Genomic DNA, 13523 nt, shown 5'->3' with positions numbered 1-13523 from the left:
TTGTTGGATGGCATGGTCTCGGTGGCACGAAGGGCCTGTTTCCACGCTATATCTTTAAAAATAAGAACTAAACTAGATCAATTAAGGCATGCATAACATAGCCTTCTTAACTCAGAATAAATCTTTTCAATTTTCTATTTTACGGTAATGTTTTAATACATTTTTCAACAGATTGTTCAACCTTGAAAAGCAGTTTAATCATTTGCCAAGGAATTTCAAATATTTTCTCTCTTTTCAACAAATTAGTTGATTAAGGTCTATCGCAGCCGCTGCCTCAAAAAGGCTGGCAGCATCATCAAGGACCCACACCATCCTGGCCACCCACTGATCTCCCCGCTGCCTTCAGGTAGAAGGTACAGGAGCCTGAAATCTGCAACATCCAGGTTCAGGAATAGCTACTTCCCCACAGCCATCAGGCTATTAAACTCCTCAAACAAAACTCTGATAATTAAATAGCCCATTGCACTTTATCTGTTTATTTATGTGTGTATATATATATATATATATATTCATTGGTATATGGTCACACTGTTCTGTTCTGTATTTATTTATGCCTCCTATATTCTGTTGTGCTGAAGCAAAGCAAGAATTTAATTGTCCTATCTGGGACACATGACAATAAACTCTCTTGAATCTTGAAGGCTGGATACTGAGAATCTATATGATTTTTCCAATACTGATTCACATCCAACCCTCAAATGATATGTGTAGGAAGGAACTGCAGATGCTGGTTTACACCAAAGACTGCTCCTGTCCCACTGAATTCGTTTCCACGTACCTCGACTCCAGTCTATCCCCCCTGGTCCAATCCCTCCCGACCTGTCCAAGACACCTCACACGCCCTTCGTCTCTTTAATGACATCCGTTTTCCAGGCCCCCATTCCCTCATCTTTACTATGGATGTTCAGCCACTCTACACCACTCTACATCCCCCACCAGGAAGGTCTTAAAGCCCTCCATTTCTTCCTCGGCCCCAGAACCAGCCAATTGCCCTTACCAACACTCTCCCCTGCCTAGCGGAGCTGGTCCCCACTCTCAACAACTTCTCCTTCAACTCCTCCCACTTCCTCCAAGTCCAAGGCGTAGCTATGGGCACCCGCATGGGCCCCAGCTATGCCTGCCTCTTTGTAGGGTATGTTGAACAATCCCTGTTCCAGGCGTACACTGGCCCTATCCCCGAACTCTATCTCCGTTACATTGACGACTGCATCGGTGATACCTCCTGCACCCATGCAGAACTCATGGACTTCATGAACTTCACCACCAAGTCCCATCCTGCGCTCAAATTCACTTGGACCATCTCCGACACCTCCCTCCCTTTTCTTGATCTCACTGTCTCCATCACAGGAGATAGACTAAAAACTGACGTCTAATATAAACCTACTGACTCCCACAACTATCGCGACTACACTTCTTCCCACCCTGCCTCCTGCAAAGACTATATCCCCTACTCCCAATTCCTCCGTCAATGTCGCATCTGCACCCAAGATGAGGTGTTCCATGCCAGAACATCTGAGATGTCCTCATTCTTTAGGGATATGGAGTCATAGATGAGGCCCTTGCTCTCTCTCCTCCCAGTCGCTACGGGGACATAATCCCTCATTCATTCATTCATTCATTCATTCATTCATTCATTCATTCATTCATAGAGTGAATGCACTGCCCCTAGTCCTCACCTTCCACCCTAGCAGCCGTCACATACAACACATAATCTTCCGACATTTTCCCCACCTCCAACAGGATCCCACCCACTAGCCACGTCTTCCCATCTACACCCCTTTCTGCTTTCCGTAGAGACTGTTCCTTCCGCATCTCCCTGGTTAACTCATCCCTGCCCACCTAAACCACCCCCTCCCCAGGTACCTTCCCCTGCAACGGCAGGAGATGCAACACCTGTCCCTTTACCTCCCCCCTCGACTCCATCCAGGGACCCCGACAGTCCTTTCAGGTGAGGCAGAGGTTCACTTGCACCTCCTCCAATCTCATCTACTGTATCCGCTGTTGAAGGTGTGGACTCCTATATGTCGGCGAGACCAAGCGCAGGCTTGGCGATCGTTTCGCTGAACACTACTGCTTAGTCCGCCTAGGCCTACGCGAGCTCCCGTTTGCTAAACTCCCCTCCCATCAACGCACTTCAGAAATCGTGTAATTTGTGGTTTAGGATACCTCTCTATTCCCTCCACAGATGCTGTCTGACCCGCTGAGTTCCTCCGGCACTTTGTGATTTGCTCAAGATTCCACCATCTGCAGTTCCTTGTGCCTCTGTGTTTGCTATTAATTAAATCATATTTAAATGGCACGCGCTGCCAATGTGGATTTATTTCCCTCATTAAACTTTCAAGTGAGTTTGACCTCTGTAATTTCTGTAAATTTGGTGGTTTACTCTTTTCTTGAAATCACAACACAAAACGTATAACTTTAAAAAAAACATTATTGTTCTGCATTTTAGAACGTGAATGTGACCCGTACACAAAGATATAACAGCTGGTGAGAGGGGCAATGTTTCGAAGAGATATTCGGGGCACGTTTTCCTGCTTTGCTCAACATCTGCAATTCCTTGTGTCTGCTCAGCGGTAAACGTTCTCCACTTGCACCATCTTTGTATCTGTTTACAGTCGCCATCAACCGTTCCTTCCGAAACTCCCCCATTCGCAATGATTGTGCAGCTAATGTCAGACCTGTCAGACTATAATTACAGCCTGCCCCCAGCGCAAGACTGCAGGGTGCCACGAACATGCGGGTTAATTACAGTGTGAGAGCGTTTGACAGCCAGCTTGCTTTATCAATGTGGACACAGGAATGTGTGATGGAAAATTGAGATTCAAGCTAGCGTCGTCCTGCTCTCTCTCTGCTTCCAGATCCAATTATCTCCCGATCATTAACTCCGCTTTGCCAGAGGATTACATTAGGCCATCGCTCCCCCAACACAACAGCTAAACTACTGGAGTCGCTGGCTAATCGACATTTAAAATCCATGGACTTTAGACTTTAGAGATGCAGCGTGCTAACCTGGTCCACCAAAACCGCGTCAGCCAGCGATCACCCGTACACTACTAGCACTATCCTACACACCAGCCACAATTTATAACTTCTAGAAGCCAATAAAGGGCCTGTCCCGCTTGGCCGTCATTTGTGCGCCATTATGCAACATCCTAAAAATTAGTGGCGCGTGGTGAGGCGTGGTGGCATATGCAGTGACGCGCGGTAATGCACGGCGCCCAGGATTTTGGATTGCTCACAATCCTCGCACGCCACCTGCGTGACGTATCCCTTGCGCCGCTGACGTACTGATGGCGTATGCAGACATATTGACGGCGTACGTGTAGTGCGTGGTGACGCATGGTTACGCACGGTGATGCACAAACATTGCCTATGATCATTTATTATACGTCACCGTGCATCAACGCTGTAACCATGCGCCGCCCGTACGCTGTCGGCGCGCCATTTGAGCGCCGAACCACGTGACCACCAGGGTATAAAGCGCGCGTAGTTTTGAAAAATTTTCTCTGGGAATATCCTTGCCACAGAGATCGGACTAAGTACAAACGACATCACAAATGGTTCCCAAAAGAAGCAGGGCCCTCAAGAACACTTGCCGCACGACTGTCGTACTGCTGGCCGATTTTCACGCGACAGTCACTACCGGCCTGTCGCGTAAATGACTCGCAAATAATTCCCAAGTGGGACAGGCCCTTTAACCTACAAACCTGCGTGGCGTTGGAGTGCGGGAGGAAACCGGAGCACCGGGCGAAAAGCCATGCAGGTCACGGGGAGAACGCACAAACTTCATACAGACAGCACCCGTAGTTAGGATTGAACCAGGGTTCTCTGGCGCTGTGAGGCAGCAACTCTACCGCTGCACCACTGTGCCGCCCTACAATAGTTAATAATTCTCAGCAGGTCAGGCAACTTTTGCAGGCAAAATGAACCAAAATTACCATTTCTAATCAATGCCCAGAAAAAAGGACGTTATTCCTCCTGCAATTTATTTTTTAATCTTTCACGTAACTCGTGCCAAGTTGAGTTTATTGTCATTTATACCGTGTGGTTCAACGACAATTTTGCTTCTAGTAGCTTCACAGGCATATAGACTCGGACAACACACACACTAAACATGAATTACACATAAGCCCACAATAGACCATTGTGGGCTCCTTGGCCATCGGTGCCGGCTCTGATTTGTTCTGTACCTTATCATACCTCCAGTTTCCCTCTCTCCCGCCCCTCAGTCTGAAGAAGGGTCTCGACCCAAAAAGTCACCTATTCCTTTTCTCCAGAAATGTTGTCTGCCCCGCTGAATTACTCCAGCATTTTGTGTCTATCTTCAGTGTAAACCAACATCTGCAGTTCCTTCCTACACATGAATTATATGTACAATTCTGCAGCACAGTAACTTGAACAAAGAACAGTGCAATGTGTCGGAAGGAACTGCAGATGCTGGTTTATACAGAAGATAGACACAAAATGCTGGAGTAACTCAGCGGGACAGGCAGCATCTGTGGAGAGAAGGAACAGGTGACGTTTTGGGTGGGAACCTTCTTGAGACATTAAGCAGTCTGAAGTAGGTTCCAACCCTCTCCAGAGATGCTGCCTGACCCGCTGAGTTACTCCAGCATTTTGTGTCTGTAGAAAAGTACAGCCGAACATGATGCCAAGTTAAACTAATCTCCTCCGACTGCACTTGATCCTTATCCCTCCATTCCCTGCATACCCATGTGCCTATCCAAAAGTCTCTTAAATATCACTATCGCATCTGCCTCCATCACCAACCCTGGCAGCCCGTTCCAGGTACTCACCACCAAGCAAAAAAAAAAAGACAATTAGAAGAATTGGGACTAATGTGGATGGGACATATTGATCGGCACGGGCAACTTGGGCCGAAGGGCCTGTTTCCTCACTGTATGAGTATGATGGATTGATCAATCGATTGATACAGCTAGGAAACAGGCCCTTCAGCCCATCAAGTCCAGGCCGATCATTGATCACCCGTTCACACTAGTTCTGTATTATCCCACTTTCACATCCACTCCCTGCACACTAGGGGCAATTAACCTACAAACCCGCACGTCTTTAGGACTTGGGAAGAAACCGGAGCACCCGGGGAAAACCCACGTGGTCACAGGGAGAATTCCATGTTGATACTGTGGGGTTTGCGAGCTACCCAAACGCAATATGAGGTGCTGTTGCTCCAGTTTGTGTGTGGGCTCTCTTTGGCAAAGCCCCAGGAGTTTGTGCAGGGATCCCCCAATAGATCAGTCTGGCAATACACACACACACACAGTGGACGGGCGGCACATGCTTTTGTTGAGTGACGAGGGAAGATTAAAAAACGTTCAAAACGGATGAAAGTTTCAAAGTGGAAACAAGGAACAGACTTGCACAGATCCTGGTCTCCTGGGGAGTTGTCCTAAATCTTGTGCAACCCCCAAATTCATTACCCCTGTCCAAAAGTAGTGGGAGTTCTGCAGAGGAGATCCAATTTCATCTCAGTAAATCTCCATCTCAACAGCACGGAGCAACTCGGATGTAAAGACACAGGGGTTAATTGTGCCCCTGTCCCACTTAGGAAACCTGAATGGAAACCTCTGGAGACTTTGTGCCCCACCCAAGGTTTCCGTGCGGTTCCCGGAGGTTGCAGGTGGTTGCCGGAGGTTGAAGGTAGTGGAAGCAGGTAGGGAGACTGACAAAAACCTCTGGGAACCTCCAGGAACCGCACGGAAACCTTGGGTGGTGCGCAAAGTCTACAGAGTTTCCGTTCAGGTTTCCTAAGTGGGACAGGGGCATTAACCACTGGCTTTGAAAGTGTTCCTGAGCCTACCATTAGGGTCATACAGCGTGGAAGCATCCCCTTCAGCCCAGCTTGCCCATGTCGGCCCAACATGCCCCATCTACACCATCTACATAGTCCCACCTACCCGCCCACATCCCTCTCAACCTTTCCTGTCCATTCATCTGTCACTTCATCAGCCACAATTAGATAATTAGGCAGGAGCAGATAGAGTGAATGCAAAGTCTTTTGTCCAGGATGGGGGTGAATCAAGAACCAGAGGGCATAGGTTTAAGGTGAGAGAGGAAAGATTTAATAGTAATCTGAGGGACAACATTTTCCACACAGAGGGTGGTGGGTGTATGGAACGAGCTGCCAGAGGAGGTAGTTGAGGCGGGGACTATCACAGCATTTATAAGACATTTGGACAGGTGCAAGGAACGGAGGGATATGGATCACGTGCAGGCAGATGAGGTTAGTTTAACTTGGCATCATGTTCAGCACGGACATTGTGGGCCGAAGGGCCTGTCCCTGGCCTGTTCTTTGTTTTATGTGCTGTTCCATCTTCTACATTTTATGTTCTGTGTAGGAGACTGTGTGTGTGTGGGAGGATTAAACCTGTGGATTCCAGCTGAACAGCTTTTGAATTCGGAGTTATTAATTGGACTGCAATCTTGTAAGGGTGCACGACACATCCATCATTAGAAAACAGACTCAAATGTGGAGGAAAGAGGCCGGGGAAAGATAGTTAATAAAAATCCTATTCTTATATTAAGATGGCAATGGACAATTTTGGCAAACTTCATGGTGGGAATGAGGGGACTTGAACTAAAGCATCTAGCCCTTAAACTGGGCCCTAAAAAGTGTGAAAGCACACACCTCCAGGGACAGTTTCTTCCCAGCTGTTATCATGCAACGGAACCATCCTCTCACCAACTAAAGAGTGGTCCTGACCTCTCCTCTACCTCGTAGGAGACCCTCAGACTGTCTTTAATCAGACTTTACTGGACTTAATCTTGCACTAAACATTGACATGTATTCCTTTGACACGTATCTGCACACTGTGGACGGGTCGACTGTAATCAGGTGTAGTCTTGCCGCTGAATGGTTCGCACACAACAAAAGCTTTTCACGGCAGCTCAGTACACGTGACAATAAACCAAAGTTGATAGACACAAAATGCCGGAGTAACTCAGCAGGACAGGCAGCGTGTGCCAGAAAGAACTGCAGACGCTGGTTTAAATCGAAGGTAGACACAAAATGCTGGAGTAACACAGCGGGTGAGGCAGCATCTCTGGAGGACACAAAATGCTGGAGTAACACAGCGGGACAGGCAGCATCTCTGGAGAGAAGGAATGGGTGATGTTTCGGGTCGAGACCCTTCTTCAGACCTTGTGGGCTGAAGGGCCTGATTTTTTGCTGTCCTATGTTCTAAAGAGATTGTTTGTAGGGGGAGGATTCGACCCATAGATTCTAGTGGAACACCTATTTAATTATGAGTTATTAATTGGACTGATTTGCAACACAATCCATCGTTACAAAGCGGCCTCAAAGTGGAGAAAAGAGGCGGGGGAAAGATCGTTAATAAAAGTCAATGACTAATCCTATTCCTACATTAAGACGGCAATGAATAATTTGGCAGATTTCATGGGTGAGAATGAGGGGGCTTGAGCTGAAACATCTGTCCCTTAAACTGGGCCTGAATTACATCCCCGTCTTCTCCTCTGAAGTACAATGTGATTCCGGATATTGTTATTAGTGTCCATGTGGGAATGTCACAGGATACACCACACCAATGCTTACTTCTGAGCCGAGATTGTGCTGTGACACTCGTGAGAAGGTATTAAGGTCTCAAATCTCTTATTTTATGGAGTCCTTAATGGAAAACATCTGCAGTGCTCAGACTGACGATGATCACACTCTGCATTCCAGCAACATAAACACAATGCAACGAAAGGCCGGACACAACTGCGTCTACTGGAGACAATCTCAGCTCCCAAAAAACATTAGCGGTGTGGTGGCGCAGTGGGCAGAGGCGCGGCCTCGCAGCGTCAGAGACCCGGGTTCGATCCTGGCCTCAGGTGCCGTCTGTGTTCAGTTTGAATTATCTCGGTGACTGCATGGGTTTCGTCCCGGGTACTATGGTTTCCTCTCACATCCCAAAGACGTGCGTGTTTGCAGGTTAGTTGGCCCTCGGTAAATTGCCCCGAGTGTGTAGGGAGTGGATAAGAAAGTGAGATAACATAGAACTAGTGTGAACGGGTGACAATAGACAATAGGTGCAGGAGGAGGCCATTTGCCCCTTCGAGCCAGCACCGCCATTTAATGTGATCATGGCTGATCATCCCCAATCAGTACCCCGTTCCTGCCTTCTCCCCATATCCCCTGACTCTATTTTTAAGAGCCCTATCCAGCTCTCTCTTGAAAGCATCCAGAGAACCTGCCTCCACTGCCCTCTGAGGCAGAGAATTCCACAGAATCACAACTCTCTGTGAGAAAATGTGTTTCCTCGTCTCCGTTCTAAATGGCTTACTCCTTATTCTTAAACTGTGGCCCCTGGTTCTGGACTCCCCCAACATCGGGAACATGTTTCCTGCCTCTAGCGTGTCCAAACCCTTAACAATCTTATATGTTTCAATGAGATAACCTCCTATCCTTCTAAACTCCAGAGTGTACAAGCCCAGCTGCTCCATTCTCTCAGCATATGACAGTCCCGCCATCCCGGGAATTAACCTTGTAAACCTACGCTGCACTCCCTCAATAGCAAGAAATTCCTTCCTCAAATTAAGGGACCAAAACTGCACACAATACTCCAGGTGTGGTCTCACTAGGGCTCTGTCCAACTGTAGAAGGACCTCTTTGCTCCTATATTCGACTCCTCTTGTTATAAAGGCCAACATGCCATTTGCTTTCTTCACTGCCTGCTGTACCTGCATGCTTACTATCATAGACTGATGAACAAGGACCCCCCAGATCCCGTTGTACTTCCCCTTTTCTCAACTTGACGACATTTAGATAGTAATTTGCCTTCCTGTTCTTGCTACCAAAGTGGATAACCTCACATTTATCCGCTTTAAACTTCATCTGCCATGCATCTGCCCACTCCCCCAACCTGTCCAAGTCACCCTGCATTCTCATAGCATCCTCCTCACAGTTCACACTGCCACCCAGCTTTGTGTCATCTGCAAATTTGCAATGGTTGGTGTGGACTCGGTGGGCCGACGGACCCGTTTCCATGCTGTATCTCTTAAACGTAAAGTCAGGCAGCATCTCTGGAGAACATAGAGAACAACATGTTTAAACTTTCTCCCACCATCTGAACCATCATTCACGATCCCAACCTGAAACGTCACCTATCCATGTTCTCCAGAGATGCTGTCTGACTCACAGAGTTACTCCAACACCTTTAATCTAAATTGCTTTTTTTTTTAACATTTCAATGTCGGCATGGAATTTCATTGGTTCATTCATTGATCTTCGGAATAAAATATTCAGACTATTTTCGGAATGAAAATTTATCAACAGAGACCTAGATCTCAAGCTTATTGCCAGAATCAATTAGTTTTCGTTCTTTTATTGTTTTCAGAGATAAAGTATGGAAACAGGACTTTCGGCCCATCAGGTCCACGCTGACCAATGATCACCCATTCACACTAGCACTATCTCACACTTCAACTAGCCAGTTAACCGACAAATCTGCACCACTTTGGAGTGTGGGTGGAAACCGGAGCATCCGGAGAAAACCCACGCGGTCACAGGGAGAAGGTACAAACTATGTAGAGACAGCACCCGTGGTCAGGGTGGAACCCCGGTCACTGGCGTTGTGAGGCAGCAACTCTACTGCTGCGCCACCGTGCCACTCTTTGACTAGATTTCCCCAATATTAGTCTTAAGTGTGACTACAAGATTGACAATTGGTAAGATACATTGGGAAAGTATAATTGTATAGTTATGTTTAAGAAAGAACAGCAGGTGCTGGAAAAGCTTTGGTAGACAAAAATGCTGGAGAAACTCAGCGAGTGAGGCAGCATCTATGGAGCGAAGGAAATAGGCGACGTTTCGGGTCGAGACCCTTCTTCAGACTGATGTGGGGTTGGGCAGGAAGAAGAAAGGAAGAGCAGCCCACTGTCTCCGCCTCTTCCTTTCTTCTTCCCACCCCCCCACCCCCACATCAGTCTGAAGAAGGGTCTCGACCCGAAACGTCGCCTATTTCCTTCGCTCCATAGATGCTGCTTCACCCGCTGAGTTCCTCCAGCATTTTTGTGTACCATTGTATAGTTATGCATCAGTTTCTTATATTTCCAAAAAGTAAGCTATTCATTTTAGTTGGTTTCTTCACATCTTTATATCTCATAGTCATAGAGTGATACAGCGTGAAAACAGGCCCTTCGGCCCAACTTGCCCACACCAGCCAACACGTCCCAGCTACACTAGTCCCACCTGCCTGCTTTTGGTCCATATCCCTCCTAACCTGTCCCATCCATGTACCAGTCTAACTGTTTCTTAAACGTTGCAATAGTCCCAGCCTCAACTACCTTCTCTGGCAGCTTGTTCCATACACCCACCACCCTTTGTGTGAAAAAGTTACACCTCAGATCCCTATTACATCTTTTCTCCTTAAACCTATGTCCTCTGGTCCTCGATCTCTCAAAACAATTCTGCAACCAGGTCTTCCATTTCAAATTGCTTTCTATTCCCTGGCAATTCATTTAACTGCTCCCCGGGATAATATAAAAGTCCTGCTTTAAATGTTACCTATTACATGCACAACAGGATATCTGGGTTTGAGTACAATGTCATTTTAATGCTACAATCATGTTCGATGCAGTAGTCAGGAAATTTAAGTAGTCAAGAAGAAAGGTCTCGACCTAAAACGTCACCCATTCCTTCCAGCTCGAGATGCTGCCTGTCCCGCTGAGTTCCAGCATTTTATGTCTATCATAAGATCATAAGACATAGGAGGTGAATTAGGCCATTCGGCCCATAAAGTCTACTCCGCCATTCAATCAGGGCTGATCTACCTCCCCTCCCAACCCCAGTCTCCTACTCTCTCCCCATAACCTCCGACACCCGTAATAATCAAGAATCTATCTATCTCTGCTTTAAATATATCCACTGACTTTGGCTTCAGAGCCTTCTGTGGCAAAGAATTCCACAGATTCACCAACCCTCTGAGTAAAGAAATGCCTCCTCATCTCCTTCCTAAAAGAACATCCTTTAATTCTGAGGCTTTGACCTCTGGTCCTAGACTCTCCCACTAGTGGAAACATCCTCTCCACATCCATTCTATCTTCAGTATAAACCAGCATCTACAGTTCCTTCCTACAAATTCATGGCAGGTTTTGAAGGCACTCTTCAGAAACAAAGAGACCGAAATGGAGGTCGATAGCTGGTTCATTTTTACAGGTGGAAATCCATTCCCAATCTACGTGAAACATTACTTTACAAGATAAACTTACAAAATGAAACTTTATGAAGTGAAATGTATAAAGTCATCTGCAAGAGGCAGCCTGTGGAGTGGGTTGGGTGAGTCTCAGTCATCTAAATAATTTTCCCGAAAAAGTGACAACTTATCCCAGTTACAAATTTAAAGAGACAGACTGAATACGCAGTCAGAACAGCGTGCAAACTGTATACAGACAGCACCCGTAGTCAGGTGAATGCACACCCAGAAAAGGGGACTCAGGACCCAGAGGCCATAGGTTTAAGGTGAGAAGGAAAAGATTCAATAGTAACCTGGGCAATGTTTTTCACACAGTGGGTGTGTGGAACGAGCTGCCAGAGGAGGTGGTTGAGGCAGGGACTATAACAACATTTAGAAGGCATTTAGGCAGGTAAAGCAGCTAGCCCTGATGGTGTATGTCCCAGGCTACTAAAAGACTGTGTGGCTCAGCTGGCGGAGCCGCTCCAGACCATTTTCAACCTGAGCCTCCAGCCAGGGAGGGTACCAGGTCTGTGGAAAACATCATGTCTCGTGCCGGTTCCCAAAGCAGGGCGGCCGACCGAGATCAACGACTACAGACCGGTGGCCCTTACATCCCATATTATGAAAACAATGGAGCGGCTACTCATTCGTCTCCTGAGACCACTAGTCCAGCACGCACTCGACCCACTACAGTTTGCATACCAGGAGAACATTGGGGTGGATGACGCAGTCCTCTACATGCTGCACCGGATCTACTCCTTTTTGGACAAACCCGGTGGCTATGTGAGGATTATGTTCTTCGACTTTTCAAGCGCGTTCAACACCATCCAACCCCTGATTCTGAATGACAAGCTTAAGAAGATGGGGGTGGATTCCACATTTATCTCCTGGATATACGACTACCTGACGGGTCGACCACAGTTTGTCAAGCTGGGGGACAGTGTGTCTGGCACAGTGGTGTGCAATGTTGGAGCCCCACAGGGAACGGTTCTGGCCCCGTTCCTTTTCACCCTGTATACAGCAGACTTTAACTATAAGTCTGACACATGCCACGTACAGAAATATTCAGATGATACAGCGATTGTGGCATGTGTAAGGAACGGGCAGGAGGAGGAATACAGGAACTTGACCAGTTCCTTTTGTGCCTGGAGTGAAGAGAACTGTCTCACCCTGAACACAACTAAGACTAAAGAGATGGTGGTTAACTTTGGCAGGTCCAAGCTCCCCCTTCAGCCGGTCAACGCTGCAGGGGCTGACATTGAGGTGGTGCAGACATATAAATACCTTGGAGTGCACCTTGATAACAAACTGGACTGGTCTGTCAACTCTGACTCCCTCTACAAAAAAGGCCAGAGCAGACTCTTTTTCCTCAGAAGGCTCAAATCCTTCAATGTGTGTAAGGATATGCTGCACATGTTTTACAACACAGTGGTTGCAAGCATTATTTTCTACGCTGTTGTCTGCTGGGGCAACAGCATTAGTGCAAAAAACAATAGGAAGCTGGTCAAACTGGTTAAACGAGCTAGCTCAGTGCTGGAGGGGAGAGTAGACTCTGGGATGGAGGTGCTTGAGAGGCGTATGAGGCACAAGGTGCAGGTCATCATGAAAAACCCCGGGCATCTCCTCCATATAATTCTGGAGAGTCAAAAGAGCACTCGGAACAACAACCGGCTCCTCTCCCTGCCCTGTAGAACGGAGCGGTTCAGGAGATCCTTCACCCCTGCAGCCATTAGATTTTATAATTCGGACCGCTAGGCTGTAGGGGGATGCATTTTGCAATTATTAATTTTTAACTGTTAATTATTGGTCTTTTTAAGTATTTATTGCTCTCAGGTAGTGTCCACATTGTATTCTATGTATTTTCTGTCTGCGTTCGTTTTGAATCTGTGGGTTTGTTGGTTGGGAGCTTCTGGACATCTGAATTTCCCTGAGGGGATCAATAAAGTATTTATTATTATTATTATTATTATTAGGTACATGGATAGGATAGGTTTAGAGTCATGTGGGGCAAAGGCAGGCAGGTGGGACTAGTGTAGATGGGGCATCTTGGTTGGCATGGACAAGTTGGGCCAAGTTAAATTAATCTCCTCTGCCTGTGTGTGATCCATATCCCTCCATTCCCCGCATATCTCAAAGCCAATCAAACACAATTTAACGTATCTGCCTCCACCACCAACCCTAGCAGCAGGTCGCAGGCTCCTACACTGCCCTCTGTGTAGAAAAACATATCACTCACATTTCCTTTAAAAATTCTATTGATACCAGTGGATAAAAGTGAATAGATGAACCACAACCTATCTTCTACCATTAAGAACACAGAATAGCATAGCA

The 13523-nt window shown here is 46.9% G+C and overlaps 1 protein-coding gene and 1 long non-coding RNA gene across 2 annotated transcripts in view; one reads left to right on the top strand and one right to left on the bottom strand.

The window, feature by feature from the left end:
* frem2 (FRAS1 related extracellular matrix 2) overlaps positions 1 to 13523 on the bottom strand; it is a 117367-nt gene that overhangs the window by 47351 nt on the left and 56493 nt on the right.
* On the top strand, positions 4033 to 9505 carry LOC116974104. Its single transcript, XR_004412282.1, has 3 exons — positions 4033 to 4042; positions 7605 to 7607; positions 9447 to 9505. It is a non-coding gene; the product is annotated as an uncharacterized LOC116974104 (long non-coding RNA).

This window comes from Amblyraja radiata, chromosome 6 (genome assembly GCF_010909765.2).
Source record: "Amblyraja radiata isolate CabotCenter1 chromosome 6, sAmbRad1.1.pri, whole genome shotgun sequence".
Lineage (NCBI taxonomy): Eukaryota > Metazoa > Chordata > Chondrichthyes > Rajiformes > Rajidae > Amblyraja > Amblyraja radiata.
The sequence above is the reverse complement of the archived record's forward strand: the minus strand, read 5'-3'. Positions and strand labels throughout refer to the sequence as shown.